Source organism: Labeo rohita, unplaced genomic scaffold (genome assembly GCF_022985175.1).
Source record: "Labeo rohita strain BAU-BD-2019 unplaced genomic scaffold, IGBB_LRoh.1.0 scaffold_1727, whole genome shotgun sequence".
In the NCBI taxonomy this organism is placed as follows: domain Eukaryota; kingdom Metazoa; phylum Chordata; class Actinopteri; order Cypriniformes; family Cyprinidae; genus Labeo; species Labeo rohita.
In genome coordinates, this window is record NW_026127920.1 from 1058 (window position 1) to 14496 (window position 13439).

Genomic DNA, 13439 nt, shown 5'->3' on the forward strand with positions numbered 1-13439 from the left:
CTGTCTCTCCTGTCAGTTCTGAGTTCATCAAACAAAGTGTATGATCAGTAAAGATGGAGAGCTATTTAATTCTCATTTTTTGTCTTCTGTGATAAAACTCGCCACAGCTGGTACGTACATACTTAGGATCGTTATTTGTTAATATTGTAGTGATTGACTTTTGTGTTATGAATTGGTCATAATATAATTTACAGTTACATTTTTGTATGTGTAATATTTGCATTAATATAAAAGTCAATTTTATATGAACGTTATTTTGTGCTTTCCTCTCTTTTACTGAATGAATGTCTGTTTATGTTCATCGTCTCCCACATACATTTTATAGCCTATACATCTTTCTATATCTTGTCTACAGGTAATGTGAGGCTGGTGGGTGGTGGGTATAATTCCTGTGCTGGTAGGGTGGAAGTTTATTACAGTGGAGAATGGGGAACCGTGTGTGATGATTATTGGGAATTGACAAACACTGCAGTGGTGTGTAGAGAGCTGGGCTGTACTTTAAATACAATGCGTGTTGCTTACTTTGGACCAGGATCAGGAACAATCTGGATGGATGATGTGATATGTAGTGGATCAGAGTCCTCAATATTCAGCTGCTCAAAAAAAGAAATAGGTGACCATGACTGTAAGCATAGTGAAGATGTTGGTGTTATCTGCTCAGGTAGGTTGATTTTCTGGCTAGCCTTCATTATCAGATAAATGTACCAATATTTGCTATATTAAGAACATGCATTTTCAACCATTAATAGAGACTAAAGAGTGATGTAATACAGGTTGAATTTATAGGGATGAATCTGCTTAAAATTTCATCATATAGCACCACTGAATGATCCAAAGTGAAATTAGAAGTTGTATGTCTCTGTAGAAAGAATCTACAGTACATTGTTCATATAGTGTTAACTGTAAATTTCAAAAATCTTCATCTAAATGTTAAAATCATATCTTAGAAACAAATTAAATTAATGTACAAAATTTAAACTAATGTTCTATTAGTGTTACTGTTTTTATTGGTACTAAATTTGCTATTATATCAGGAATGACTTGCATTGGACTTCTCCCCTATGCCGCATTAATGCATTGGCTTACCTGAGCTTAAGGGAGGGCCCCCCGGTGATGCCGGAAAATATTGTAACCGTATTTTATGACTGAGTGACCGTTCCCTAAAATTATGCTTTGAATTCATGTGTGGGCATTGCAAGTCCTGTGCGAGAAGTGTCAGTCAAACGCTCCTATATGAAAGAGAGAAGAGTTAATGATTAAATTATACACCTGTTTGTAGTTTTGGTCTCATCATCCTCAGTTTGGTTCTATCTGTGTTCAGTTTTTGTCTTTGTTTTTATAAAGCTGTTGCATTCCTTGCCTTCTGTGTTTTGGTTTTTGTAAATAAAAGTACTAAAACTGCAAATAGATCCTCTTCACCTCGTCTTTCCTGACTCACTGTGACAGATTGAGTCAAATCTTTGCTGCCTTCTCCTCACCCAGAAAGATTGCTTGCTTGAGAACCTTGCTCACCAGACTCATTATCCTGACAGTGCATTACTTTCTTTTTTTCACGTTAGACTATATGAACATTTGAAACAAAAAAAATCCCTTTTTCAGTCTATGGTGCTCTAAAGAAGTTTAGCGATTTTGTAAAGCTGATAGTCACCATGGGTGGTTCATCTTTCACCGTGGGTGAAGTGGAGAAGGACTGCCACTTACCCATAGCCTGAATCCACACCTGCCACAGACTTGGAGCCAGGAGCTGATGTCTGCCGTAGACCCAGAGCCAGTGCCAACCCTGCCACAGACCAAGAGACATTTTCTGTCCCAGAGCTATGTCCATCATGGGGTCTTTTGCTGTGGAGTTGCTTATTGACCTGGATGATACAGAGCCAGTACCCACATTTGTCCCCGCCCTCTAACCTCTTCCTCCCCTGCTGGTCGTGTTCAACTGCCAAAGTCCTTTGTCGCCACTGGTTGCATTCAGCCACCAAGATCCCTCATTTCAGCTAGCTCCATACAGTTCCCACACCTCAGGCTTCTAGGCTGGCTGCACCTCCACCCTCCATCCCTTTGGCTCTACTGGGCTCTGCCTTCCTACCGGCTCAGATGTTGTTCTTGCTCGCTTCAGGCTCCACCTCGGGTCTTTAGTGGTAGTTTTGTTGTCATCTGCCTGTGTTTTAAGCCCTCAGTTTGGTTCTGATCTTTGTTGTGTGTTGTCTTTGCTTTTACAAAGCTGTTGAGTTCCTTGCCTGCCTGTAGATTGCCTTCTTTTTTAAGTTACTAAGGCTGCAAATAGGTCCACCTCTCGTTATCTTGCCTGACATCACTGTGACACTTGTATTTTAGGTGGTTTCAGGCTGGTTGGAGGTTCTCGCTGCTCTGGAAGATTAGAGGTGTCTCATAGGAACACATGGCACACAGTGTGTGATGCTGCCTTTGACCAGCAGGATGCAGAGGTTGTGTGTAGAGAGCTGGATTGTGGGGCTCCGGTACAGGTGCTGGGAGCAGCTGCTTTTGGGAAAGGAGATGCTCAGATGTGGACACAAGAGATTCAGTGCAGAGGAGATGAGTATCAGTTTGCTCTCTGTCCAATGTCGCCTTCTCACAATTGTTCTCTTGACGACAATGTGAGTGTTGTATGCGCTGGTAGGTGAATGAGATGTGAACTATGAGTAATGTATGCATTGTATGTGAGTAATGTATGTGACTTCTATGCATTTTTTTATTTATTAATTAATTATTTTTCCTCTTTTTCTATTTTTTTTTTTTTTTGTGCCATTTTACCTTCAGAAACAGTGAGATTAGTAGGTGGTCACAGCCAATGTGCTGGTAGAGTGGAGGTTTATCATAGAGGTCAGTGGGGAACAGTGAATGATGTTCACTGGGATATGACTACTGCTGCAGTGGTGTGTAGAGAACTGGGCTGTGGAGAGGCTTTAAGTGCTCTAAAGAGTGCTCACTTTGGAGAAGGATCAGGAGAAATCTGGATGTCAAATTTACAGTGTACTGGATCAGAGTCTACATTGATTAACTGTAGATTTCTGGGAGGGGGGATATATGCTAAACATACTGAAGATGCTGGAGTCGTCTGCTCAGGTAAGCTCATCTAGACTTGCTTCACATTTTGGTTGCATTTTGTCCACAAAAGTGTTTTTTTTTTCCTTTAAATGAAAAATGCGTTCACACTTATGTGCAATAAATGCAAAGAACTTTATGCACGAAACAAACTATTTACAACTGATGAAATGTAAACAGTCACAATTATTAAACAATAAGCTGTTAAGTTTTAAGTGATATTAGGACAAGAATTTATCCCTTCTTAATTTAAGGAGTCAGGCTGGTTGGGGGATCCCACTGTTTGGGCACAGTATAAGTACCACACAATCAGACGTGGATGTCAGTGTGTGATGCTGCCTTTGACCAGCAGGATGCAGAGGTTGTGTGTAGAGAGCTGGACTGTGGGGCTCCTGTACAGGTGCTGGGAGCAGCTGCTTTTGGCAAAGGAGACACTCAGATGTGGACACAAGAGATTCAGTGCAGAGGAAATTAATCTTATATATCTTTCTGTCCAACATCAATATCTCACAAACACAACTGTACCCCCTAGAATGCTATTGGACTGTTATGTTCTGGTAATGAATTTTTCAATTTATTTATTTTTTTTTTTCAATTTAAAGTGTTTTTTTTTTTTTTAATTTCTTCCATTTTTTTTTTTAAATAATATTTAACAAAACTCTCCCTTCTTTGTTCAGGTTACACTGATCTCAGACTGGTAAATGGCCCTGACTTCTGTTCTGGTCGAGTTGAACGTCAGTATTTCAGTAAATGGGGCACAGTGTGTGATGCATGCTGGGATATGAGAGCTGCCAGTGTCCTCTGTAGACAGCTGAATTGTGGGATTGCTGTGTCTGTTGTGGGATCAGACTGGTTTGGAGAGGGAAGTGGTGAAATCTGGGCTGATGTGTTTGATTGTGACGGGAATGAAACAAAACTCTCAGAATGTTCCATCTCTTCATGGAGTCGAGCTGAATGTTCTCATAGACGAGATGTTGGAGTCATCTGCTCTAGTGAGTACTTTCTTACTTTATGTATTATTATGTAATATTTAACATTTATGTAAAGCATGTTCTCAAACTATTTTAGTAAAGCATCAGTTCCTTTCTTCAGATTCCCCTCTGGCTCTTCATGATGGTCTGGTGCGGTTGTCTGGAAAGAGACAGTGTGAGGGGGAGGTGGAAGTTTTCATCCATCAGGTCTGGAGGAGAGTTCTGCTGGACTCCTGGAGTCTCACTGAATCCTCTGTGGTCTGCAGACAGCTGGGCTGTGGCTCTGTGCTGAACTTCTACGGCTCCTCTTCATCCAGTCCTGAACACAGTCATGAGTGTGTGACGGGCTTCCAGTGCTCTGGGAGTGAAGCTCATCTGGGGAACTGCAGCTCTCCACAAACTCTCAACTGCAGCTCCACACAACAGCTGTCAATCACCTGCCTTGGTGAGAACAACAACATCTGGGCAGATTCTTCAGTTGTTACTGATCAATAATGTGTTTTTCTTTCTCTGAATATCAGGTCGTGGGTCCATCAGGCTGGTGGGTTCTGGGGGAGACTGTGCAGGGAGGCTGGAGGTTTTTCACAGCGGCTCATGGGGGACAGTGTGTGATGACTCCTGGGATATTAAAGATGCCCATGTGGTGTGCAGACAGCTGCAGTGTGGAGTGGCCCTCAGTAACCAGCAGGTACCAGCCTGGTTTGGTCCTGGTTCTGGACCCATATGGCTGGATGAGGTGGAGTGTGAGGGGAATGAGACGTCCCTGTGGAGCTGCTCTTCTCCAGGCTGGGGAAAACATGACTGTCAACACAAGGAGGATGTAGGAGTCGTGTGCTCAGGTAAACAGTAAAACATAAATTGAAAACCGTTTTTTTTTATAAACATTTCAAATTAAAATATATTACAGATGTAATATAATGTAACTGTAATCTTGGTACATTTTCAGTAGGGCCAGGAACTGAGAAGCTGTTTTTATACAGAGTTTATAATTGTGGTATAAATTTATAATTAATTGTATTTTTCAATTTTCATTGACTGTCTTACTTTTGTTTTCAAAGAGAAATCAGAATTAACAGAGGGCTGTGATTTTTGCAATGATGTTACAGTTACAGACTAAAAAGGATCCTCACCGGGGTACAGAATTTTTACAAAATGAAAAAACAGAAACTATGACTAATTCACATGCATAATATGTTAAATAATGCTGTATTCCTTTGTATTTTGCTTGACCAGTGTGGACCTTGATGATCCATTCAACCATATAATAATCAAAAACCACTTTAAATTTTCTACAGCATCATTGTGTTTTTTTTTTTTAAGAGATCAGCTGTTAATCCTTCTCTGAGGAATATAATGTAAAATGTCTGAGGCTATTTTACTAATAAAAGTTCACAGGGCAGCCTTGACAACAAGTTTGGCGCGCATGTCTGTCTGTGTGCATCAATTAAATGAGTGCATTAATATAGTGCTTTGCATTTAACCCATCCAAGTGCACACATGCATTAAATTCTTAATGCCCAAATTTTTAACTGTAATTCTGTGAGAGTTGAGGTTGATTCTTATGCTTTTCCATCTAGATTTTAAAGAGATCAGGTTAACTGAGGGCTGTGAAGGGAATGTGGAGGTTTTCTACAATGGATCCTGGGGAAATGTGTGCTGGAAACCAGATGGACAAAGACACAGCAAGTCTGATCTGTCAAGAGCTGAACTGTGGAAGATCTGGTGTTTTGTCAGATTTTCAGAAGAGGACTTAAGTCTCATAATTGGCTTGATAAACTTAATTGTCGACGACATGATTCCACTTTATGGCAGTGTCCATCTTCACCCTGGGGACAAAATGACTGTGATAATGAAGTGGCCAAAATCACCTGCTCAGGTAGGATGATATTTAACTGATTTGAAGAGTGGTTTGATTTTTTTTTAAATATTAAAATTTTTATTTAATTAATGGCTTTTTTCACAAATAATGTTTTGTTTAATTTCATTTATTTTTAATCTCAGAGGAGACAGAACAAGAGTCTCCTTGGAGTCATCTTACATGTTCAACCTCACCATTTTCTCAACAGAGACATTGTTCAAGTAAGTTTTGGATTAAAATGTTTAAGTTTGTAAGCTTTATTTTCCCAATAAATTATAATGTGTGCTTCAAAAAAAACAAATGCTACATTTAAAAAGCCATCACAAATTTGGTTTATGCTGGTCAGTGCTGGTTGTGTGTGTGTTTTAGATCATGTTCCTCTCAGACTGAGTGGAGGGGAGGGCCGGTGCTCTGGGAGGCTGGAGGTGTATCATAACGCTGTGTGGGGCTCAGTCTGTGATGATCAGTGGGACATCAGCGATGCTCAGGTGGTCTGCAGGCAGCTGGGTTGTGGAGCAGCACTGAGGGCTGATGGGAATTCAACCTTTGGTGCTGGTGAAGGTGTTGTGTGGATGAACAAAGTCGAATGCAGAGGGAATGAGATTCACCTGTGGGACTGTCCTCTCTCCCTGAATAACCACACTGACTGCTCACCCAAGAAGCTTGTTACACTCAACTGTGCAGGTCTGGCAAAATTTCTGGATCATTTCGGTGTTAATAATATTTGTGTTTAAATCAGTCATTTGCATGATTGTTTATGTGTTTGTGTCTGTTTTGACAGATTTGTCAGTGTCCACTACTCCTGCCACAACAACATCAGCTTCTCCTCAGTTTCTCCTCAGTGCGCTCAACATCAGTCACTCCTCCACAAACTCCTCCATTCCCCCCAGTGCTTGTGATTGTACTGGTAGTTGTGCTCTTACTGCTCTTAGTGCCACTGCTTATACTGATTCAGCAGAACAGAGTGATGAGGAGAGGTAGGAGAGATCCAGAGACTGTCATATTGTGTCTTATTCAGTGTGTGATCAGTCATGTGTTGTGAACTGACAGCAGGTTTGTCTGTCTACACTCACAGCTCTCTCTAAGAGGAGACACAGGATGACGACTGAGGCCGTTTATGAGGAGATTCAGCACAGACACAATCACTTCACTCAGAGGGGTGAGACATGAGCCATCAATCTCATTTAATACCATTAATAAGAGAGTCTGTCAGACAGTTGATGTTCATCTATTATTAGTCCAGTTAAACCTCCTGCTTCAAACCACAGAATTCCTGACAGAAAACCACAGAGCTGCAGGTGCATGTTTATGTGTGTGTGTGTGTGTGTGTGTGTGTGTGTGTGTGTGTGTCTCTTCCTGTGAGTATTTTTAGATTGTCATAAGGAGGTGTTCATATATTTTTAAGTGTTGGTGCAGGTGTGTGTGTGTGTCTGTTTCTGGAAGGCAGTGAGGAATGGGTTCATGTGAGGATAGATCTGTGTGTTTACTAACAGGCCCAACAAAAAGGGATTTCTGCCTATAATGCTTTTAAAATGTGAATAATTAATATTTGTGCTGTGTTGTTTTCTTTATGATCCAAAGGAAATGAGGATTCAGTCTGTTTGTAATGATGAACATGTTTCTGTCTGTTCTGCTCTCCTTTAACAGGGAGTCTCATCTCTGAAGAACTGCATTCTGGGTATGAAGATGCTGATGAGCTTCTCTCAGGTTAGAGAGATGAAGTATATTTATTCCACATTCCACTCAAATCCTTTTTAAAGAATTCACCTAAATAAATAAACAAATAAACATGTTACTACTGAAAAGCTGCTGTTAACTTATATATTAACAGTCTGTTCTCATTTTTTAGCAGAAGAGTTCAAGACTGCATATTATGATGATGTCACCAATGATAGTGGCCTAAAAGGTCAGTGACCTTTTTAACTGATCACATGATTCATTACCAAATGTTTAATAAAATTCTCAGTCTCATGATCTGCAGCAGCAACATATTTTGGTTTTTGTATCCAAACATATTCTGTGTTGATGCAGAAGAGATGGTGAAGGAAATCACACCGGGATACTATGATGATGTCATCACTGATGGACTGAAACCAGATCGTGAGACAGGTGTCACTCTGTTATTCTACAACAGCATATAATATACTTTTAAAATAAAATATTACAGTATATTAAAGACAAATATTTCAAATTTGTTCTGAATGTAATGAATGTGTGTGTCTGTGATGAATGTGTGAATTTGTAGAAGACACACCTGAGAGCTATGATGATGTCATGACGAGTGGACAGAACTGTGATATCAAAAAAGGTGTTATAATTTTTTTTTCCAATTAAAAAATAATGGTTTTAAAATCAAGATTGTTACAGATAATATTTTAAATGACTGTTTTAATGGGTTTATTGGCTCATGTTTAATTTTGAATCATATTTTCATGTGTAGTGAACACACCAGAGAATTATGATGATGTCATCATTACTAGACCGAGCTCTCAAGGTGTAACAGGTGAGATGCATAGAACATGAGTATCAGACATTTGTTGTGTGTTTTTTACGAAGTCACTTGTTTTATAAACTGATCTGACATGTTTTTATGTCATTCTTGATCAGAGGGAGTTCAGGAGGAGTATGATGATGTGACGAGTGTCAGTGAAGATGTGAGAAACCTGTTGGGTAAGTTACTATAACCCTTTTGTTCTCATTACATTATCTTTATTTATATAAATATAATAGTAAAATAAAAGTATAAAAGTTTTTAGGCTTAAAATATTCATCTAAATACAGCTTTTGACAATTTAAATTTTATTTATTTATTTATTTTTTTTTTTTTAAATAACAGATTATGATGATGTGGAGGAGGAGTCAAACAAAGAATTTGGCTCAGTGATCACACCCACTGCCTCATTTCAACAAATCTAAACAGTGTTTATGTGATACTGTTATTAATATGTCAAATTTCAGGTTTTTATATATTTCCACATTTTTATATTAAAACTATGATGCCTTTATGAGATTTTGTTGTATTGTTTTTTAGCCTTGTTAATAGAAATAAAAAAGCAGACAAATGTTTGTGTGTATTTTTAAGACAGTATACAGACCCTGAAATCAAATGTATGATCTTGCCTTATAAAGCACAACCACAGTGATAGTCAAAGACATCCTAAATATAAGCCCAAATAACCATCAGTGATTAACAGCCCTCAACTTTGTGAGTGGATAATGCTGGAAAAATATTTGCATTTATTTTGGATGCATTAAGCAACTTTCAAAACTTAAAAAAAAACAAACAAACAAACAAACAAAAAAAAACTTTTATCTTATATGATCAGGTATGTTTTCATCCGATAAATAACATGTTTAAAATGTGTATTTCTTCTCTATAGACCACATGTAATAGTATAATAATATAACAGTATAATATAACAATAATAAATAATGCTTAACAACAGAACATTTGAACCCCAGTGCAGCTCATGTCATCCATCAATATAAAACAAGTGCAGTTGCCTGTTTTGTGATGTCACTGCAATTTAATCAATAGTTATAGAGTTATTCAAAGCCGCACACAACTTTATGAGAGCTTCTTCACTGCTGACAAACAACAGTATGTAGCTGCAGGTTTCATTTTGGTTGATTGTAGTCAGGTAAGTATCTACTTAATAGAGTTGCCATTTTGTTATCTATATGTCAATACAGTAAACGCTCACTGGTAGAGCTGGGGTACTCGGACTCGTACTCGGACTCGAGTACAATTTTTAGGCGACTCGACTTGTCACGGACTCGGATGAATTTTTACTCGGACTTGACTCGGACTCAAGCCTTTCGGACTCGGAAAATATCCCGAGTCCGTCCGAGTCCAGAGACAGCTGACGGAAATGTCACTGACTCGATGCATTATCACGAAAGTCTTGTCCAGTAGGCTACTTGAAAGCCGACGGGTTTATGTGCGCACTGGAGATGCGCGGATGAGCTCAAACGTCACCCGAATCCGCAGCTTCAAATAAATTATCCGCCCGCCACCCACCCGCACCTATATTTTTCTCTGATTTAGATAACCGCACCCGACCCGATCGTCGTTTACGATTATTCTAATTCTTAGTTTTGGATGATGATATGATGAATAGATGGTTCATTTTAACAGCAGATTGATTCAGCTGATCTGCACATCGCAGCACACTTATATAAGCTTAATCGTTCGTGCTTTTAAGACAAATCCGCGCTAAAAAGAATAACGTTGACTGACATCTGGATGTGACTCCGCAATCTCCGATGAAATCAATTGGGTGTTTGAACGTCTACTGGATCCTTGGACAAAAGATTACAGGGGTTCACCCAGTTTAAGAAATTTCAGATCATAAAAATCTAATTATTTTCATTTTTAAGGTATTGTTTTCGTTATAATGTACTGATTCAAATTAGTAATCAATAATAATTGTTAATTTTACTACTCGGCAAATCTGGTGCTGGCGCGGGCGCATCAGGCGCAATCATCAAACATATTTCAAAGCCGGCGCCACATTCCCTACCGTCTTTACTATGTGTTTTGAACGAATATTTGCGTATATTCACATACGATTGAATTAGAAATGGAGGCCTGTCATGATTTTGGCTAATGCAGGACACTACTGAATGATGCGCATCAGAGGGGATTTATACGCAAAGCCGACGGATTAAAAAATGGGTATCCGCAGGTACTGCACAACACCACTAGATATTACCCTACTCAGTAGCATTAACACAATCATAACTCCCTTCAAAATTGATCTGGAATGTCTTTTTTTCTGTCACAACTTCTCGAACAGGTGAACACACAAACAGACACACACACAAAAATGAAATCGTTTGCCTGAAAAAAGTATTTAGAACGGGTTCATATTTTAGAAAATGTAGTGAATATTTGCCTCATTATTGATTCATCTCATCCACCCGCGACCCACCGAAAATAATCAGAATGCATTTTTTTTATTACCCGACCCACCCGACCCGCGGATATAATCGCCATCCGCGCATCACTAGTGCGCACACACTCAAAGCGCCTCTCAGTCAGTGTGCGAATACAGAGTTCTCTTTCGCTTTTAATAGGTTCTGTTATTGCCACACACATGCTGGTATTGGAGACTATTCATGTAAATGAAGTCGGTTTTGTCTTAAGTAAACCTGAACAGTTCGGGGTACACTGATGTCAAAATATTTGATCTGTGCGTCAGATCTTAAAGCGACAGCAGCGTAAACCTGCAGCAGCCGACCACGTCAAACAATAATCAAACAACAAAACAAAAAAGAGAAAATCACTCACTCTTTTTGACTGAATCACTTATTAACTGTTATAAGAATTATCTTTAATGTATACAGTAAAGATTCTGCAGTGTTTTATTTTAACATTTATTACTTCATGAAATGTCTTTAGTCTATTTCTGTAATAGCCTTTATATAGACCTACATAAAAAACTTACAAAAAAACCTACGATTCTATTTTTAAAAAAGATTCTATTTTAAAAAATATTATTTTATATGTATTTTTGATTAATATATGTATTAATACTTTTGTTTGTAAGTAATACTTGGAGTGTTTACTTGCCTTGAGCTCGAGAATGTTTTACTTTTCTGTATTGAAATTATTATTATTTAAACTAATTTTTCTAACATCTTTGCAGCAACAGTTTTTATGGGTCCAAAACCATCTTGAGTGTGCATGATTTTCTAATAATTAAATGGCCCATCATCAATTATTCCTTATATAATGTAATTTATTGTAATTAATGTAACTATAAATGCATTCAAAAATAAAACAGGTGTGAGTTTGCTGTGACTTATGGAAAGTATAGGTAGGGCTTTATACACAGTGTATACCATTGTAAAGACAAGGTTTATCCCTCACAACCTCATTTTCATTCAAGAAAAAAAAGTCATATACAACCCAAAACACACACAGCCACAATCAGAAATAAAAGAGGTGCATTTTCTGCTCTTATGGTCCCATTCACCAAGATGCATACTCCTTTACCCCCACCCTTGAATTTATACATTTACTACATCGATGAATAAAGTCAAGTCCCGCCCTATAATTTATCACATTCTAAAACCTGTTTCACTCTAAAATATGTCACATTACATAGATCACCCATAACTTCAGCTGCATGACTTTAAGTTTGCTAAGCAGAGCATGGACACTTATGAGATGTTGTGAAATCAAAAATCAAAATGGCAAGATCCATTAGAGGTTTGCTTTTCTTACATTTCAACTGACATTGCATTTTTCTAGTTGTAAAGGTTAAAATCAGGGGTGCCCAAACTCAGTCCTGGTCCTTGGTTTAGCTCCAACTTGCCTCAACACACCTGCCAGGGGGTTTCTAGTATGCCTAGTAAGAGCTTGATTAGCTGGTTCAGGTGTGTTTAATTGGGGCTGGAGCTAAAATCTGTAGGACACCTCCCTCCAGGACCGAGTTTGGGCACCCCTGGGTTAAAACAATGTTAAGATACTGACAGTAGTGTTTCCTTGGACTCCGACGGACTCGACTCGGACTCGGCCCTTTGGGACTCGGACTTGAGTCCGACTCGGCCCATTTTGGACTCGGACTCGTCTCGGACTCGATTGGTAAAAGACTCGGACTCGACTCTGACTCGACTTAGGTAGACTCGAACCCAACACTACTCTGGTAACTGAAACTAATACTGTATCTAATAAACCACTCATGTCTTAATGCATTTAGGCATGCAAGTCAGCAAGACCGCAAGTGCACATGAAGTGTGTCATTCAGGACAGGCCATAAATTGATAGGCCAGCTTTAGCGGCATGTGACCATTTAATAAATGTAGCTCACAGCTCCCTCTGTTGGTGAAAATAATCATTACATGATTTTCCCGGTAATCAGCATCAATAGCGGTTTTAACCACCACTCAAAACACAGAAGTGTGTGAGACCCCTGGAACGTGATTTGTAGCGAGGGGGTCTGGGGTCTTGACGTTGCTTAGGGCCCCAAAATGGCAAATCTAGAACTGGGCAGCAGGTTACGTTGGTCAAGATTTTTGGAGTGTATTTGCAGCTGTTTTAAATGTGCTAAAAAAAATAGGGACCGTTTCATTTGGGGACAGAACATCAAAAAACCACATAGTCCCCGGAGAACGGGAACGTCTGGTAACCTTTCTTTAAAGAGCGTTATTATAAAACTGAATGAAAATATCAGAAATATCACTCTCACTGGTACAGTGTATTTAAATCATTAGTCACTCTGTGTATTAAAATATATTATAGCAGAAGACAAAAAGTAAAATGAGCTCTGCATGAAATACATTTGATTTGTAGCTGCAATGTAGCTGTGAAAAAAATAAATGAACATTGTCTAGAAATGAAAGTTCATCAGTAAGTAGCTCCCTCATACGAGGCGCCACGTAGGATTTAAATCAAACTTCGCTTATCAATACATACATAAACACGTGCATATACACCTAGAAATTACTTGCATATACATACTGTTGGATGTTCAAAATATATATATAAAATACACATGCACACTAATATGAATTCCATACCAATACATCTTTTATTAGTAATG

At 38.7% G+C, this 13439-nt stretch overlaps 1 pseudogene; it reads left to right on the forward strand.

Moving 5' to 3' along the window:
• The first annotated feature begins 492 nt into the window (after positions 1–492).
• On the forward strand, positions 493–8863 carry LOC127158831 (scavenger receptor cysteine-rich type 1 protein M130-like; annotated as a pseudogene).
• Positions 8864–13439: the final 4576 nt, after the last annotated feature.